The sequence below is a fragment of the Lethenteron reissneri genome, chromosome 22, assembly GCF_015708825.2.
Source record: "Lethenteron reissneri isolate LAM-NWPU_2019-01 chromosome 22, ASM1570882v1, whole genome shotgun sequence".
Classification (NCBI taxonomy): Eukaryota; Metazoa; Chordata; class Hyperoartia; order Petromyzontiformes; family Petromyzontidae; genus Lethenteron; species Lethenteron reissneri.
In genome coordinates, this window is record NC_083800.1 from 571,744 (window position 1) to 575,966 (window position 4,223).

Sequence of the window (4,223 nt, forward strand, 5' to 3'; positions counted from 1 at the left end):
CCCATCTTCTCCCACCCATCTCCCCAACATCTCTCTCCCACCCATCTCCCCAACAGATCTCTCTCCCACCATCTCTCCCCCCATCTCCCCAACAGATCTCTCCCACCCATCTCCCCAACAGATCTCTCTCCCACCCATCTCCCCAACAGATCTCTCTCCCACCCATCTCTCTCCCACCCATCTCTCTCCCACCATCTCCCCAACAGATCTCTCCCACCCATCTCTCCACCCATCTCTCTCCCACCCATCTCCCCAACAGATCTCTCTAACACCCATCTCTCTCCCACCCAATCTCTCCCACCCATCTCCCCAACAGATCTCTCCCACCATCTCTCTCCCCCCATCTCTCTCCCACCCATCTCCCAACAGATCTCTCTAACACCATCTCCCCAACATCTCTCTAACACCCATCTCCCCAACATCTCTCTAAACACCCATCTCCCCAACAGATCTCTCTAACACCCATCCCCAACAGATCTCTCTAACACCCATCTCCCCAACAGATCGCTCTCCCACCCATCTCCCCAACAGATCTCTCTAACCACCCATCTCATCCCACACATCTCTCTCTAACACCCATCTCCCCAACAGATCTCTCTAACACCCATCTCCCCAACAGATCTCTCTCCCACCCATCTCTCTCCACCCATCTCCCCAACAGATCTCTCTCCCACCCATCTCCCCAACAGATCTCTCTAACACCCATCTCTCCCACACATCTCTCTCTAACACCCATCTCCCCAACAGATCTCTCTAACACCATCTCTCTAACACCCATCTCCCCAACAGATCCTCTAACACCATCTCCCCAACAGATCTCTCTAACACCCATCTCCCCAACAGATCTCTCTCCCACCCCATCTCCCCAACAGATCTCTCTAACACCCATCTCTCCCACACATCTCTCTCTAACACCCATCTCCCCAACAGATCTCTCTAACACCCATCTCCCCAACAGATCTCTCCTCCCACCCATCTCTCTCCCACCCATCTCCCCAACAGATCTCTCTCCCACCCCAACAGATCTCTCTAACACCCATCTCTCCCACACATCTCTCTCTAAACACCCATCTCCCCAGCAGATCTCTCTAACACCCATCTCTCTAACACCCATCTCCCCAACAGATCTCTCTAACACCCATCTCCCCCAACAGATCTCTCTCCACCCATCTCCCCAACAGATCTCTCTAACACCCTCGCTCCCACACATCTCTCTCTAACACCCATCTCCCCAACAGATCTCTCTACACCCATCTCCCCAACAGATCCTCTCTCCCACCCATCTCTCTCCCACCCATCTCCCCACAGATCTCTCTCCCCCCTCTCCCCAACAGATCTCTCTAACACCCATCTCTCCCACACATCTCTCTCTAACACCCATCTCCCCAACAGATCTCTCTAACACCCATCTCCCAACAGATCTCTCTAACAACCCATCTCCCCAACATCTCTCTAACACCTATCTCCCAACAGATCTCTCTAACACCCATCTCCCCAACAGATCTCTCTAACACCCATCTCTCCCACACATCTCTCTCTAACACCCATCTCCCCAACAGATCTCTCTAACACCCATCTCTCCCCACACATCTCTCTCTAACACCCAGTCTCCCCAACATATCTCTCTAACACCCATCTCTCCCACACATCTCTCTCTAACACCCATCTCCCCAACAGATCTCTCTAACACTCATCTCTCCCACACATCTCTCTCTAACACCCATCTCCCCACAGATCTCTCTAACACCCATCTCCCCAACAGATCTCTCTAACACCCATCTCTCCAACAGATCTCTCTAACACCCATCTCTCCCACACATCTCTCTCTAACACCCATCTCCCACACATCTCTCTAACACCCATCTCCCCAACAGATCTCTCTAACACCCATCTCTCCCACACATCTCTCTCTAACACCCATCTCCCCAACAGATCTCTCTAACACCCATCTCCCCAACAGTCTCTCTCCCACCCATCTCTCTCCCAGCCCATCTCCCCAACAGATCTCTCTAACACCCATCTCCCCAACAGATCTCTCTAACACCCATCTCTCTCCCACCCATCTCTCCCCAACAGATCTCTTTCGAACACACATCTCTCTCCCGCCCATCTCTCTAACACCCATCTCTCTCCCACACATCTCTCTCCCACCCATCTCTCTCCCACCCATCTCTCCAACACATCTCTCTCCCACCCATCTCTCCAACACATCTCTCTCCCACCCATCTCCCCAATACATCTCTCTCCCACCCATCTCTCTCCTACCCATCTCTCTCCCACCCATCTCTCTAACACCGATCTCCCCAACACATCTCTCCCACCCATCTCTCTAACACCCATCTCTCAAACACATCTCTCTCCCACCCATCTCTCTCCCACCCATCTCTCTCCCACCCATCTCCCCAACAGATCTCTCTCCCACCCATCTCTCTCTCCCACCCATCTCTCCCACCTATCTCCCCAACACATCTCTCTCCCACCCATCTCTCCCACACATCTCTCTCTAACACCTATCTCCCCAACAGATCTCTCTAACACCCATCTCCCCAACAGATCTCTCTAACACCCATCTCTCCCACACATCTCTCTCTAACACCCATCTCCCCAACAGATCTCTCTAACACCCATCTCCCCAACAGTTCTCTCTAACACCCATCTCCCCAACAGATCTCTCTAACACCCATCTCCCCAACAGATCTCTCTAACACCCATCTCCCCAACACATCTCTCTCTAACACCCCATCTCCCCAACAGATCTCTCTAACACCCATCTCCCCAACATCTCTCTAACACCCATCTCCCCAACATCTCTCTCTAACACCCATCTCCCCAACAGATCTCTCTAACACCCATCTCCCCAACACATCTCTCTCTCTAACACCCATCTCCCCAACAGATCTCTCTAACACCCATCTCTCTCCCACCCATCTCTCCCCAACAGATCTCTCTCCCACCCATCTCCCCACAGATCTCTCTAACACCCATCTCTCTCCCACCCATCTCTCCCCAACAGATCTCTCTCGAACACACATCTCTCTCCCGCCCATCTCTCTACACCCATCTCTCTAACACCCATCTCTCTCCCACACCCATCTCTCCACCCATCTCTCCCACCCATCTCTCCAACACATCTCTCTCCCACCCATCTCTCCAACACATCTCTCTCCCACCCATCTCCCCAATACATCTCTCTCCCACCCATCTCTCTCCTACCCATCTCTCTCCCACCCATCTCTCTAACACCGATCTCCCCAACACATCTCTCTCCCACCCATCTCTCTAACACCCATCTCTCAAACACATCTCTCTCCCACCCATCTCTCTCCCACCCATCTCTCTCCCACCCATCTCCCCAACAGATCTCTCTCCCACCCATCTCTCTCCCACCCATCTCTCCCACCTATCTCCCCAACACATCTCTCTCCCACCCATCTCTCCCACCCATCTCTCACACCCATCTCCCCAACACATCTCTCTCCCACCCATCTCTCTCCCACCCATCTCCCCAACACATCTCTCTCCCACACATCTCTCTCCCACCAATCTCTCTCCCACCCATCTCTCTAACACCCATCTCCCCAACAGATCTCTCTCCCACCCATCTTCCCCAACACATCTCTCTCCCACCCATCTCTCTCCCACCCATCTCTCTAACACCCATCTCTCTATCCCACCCATCTCTCTCCCACACATCTCTCCCACGCATCTCTCCCCAACACATCTCTCTCCCATCCATCTCTCTCCCACCCATCTCTCCCACCCATCTCTCCCACCCATCTCTCCCCAACACATCTCTCTCCCACCCATCTCTCTCCCACCCATCTCTCCCACCCATCTCTCTAACACCCATCTCCCCAACACATCTCTCTCCCACCCATCTCCCCAACACCCATCTCTCTCCCACCCATCTCTCTCCCACCCATCTCTCTCGCACACATCTCTCGAACACATCTCCCCAACACATCTCTCATACATCTCCCTACATACATCCCTACACATCTTCCATTCCACGCGTCTACCTCTGCATACATCTCTAATTTCCCTCCATACAGTGCACTCTATCCCGCATCTTGAATCGCCACACCTCCCTCAACACACCTTGCTGCCACATCTCCCTCCCTGTAATATTTCTCCCCCTCAAATATTTTCTACATTCATCTTTTGTTCTCAGTGTGGATTTGGCCTCCGCCGCGCGTCGCATACAGATCAGCTGGGGTGTAGAA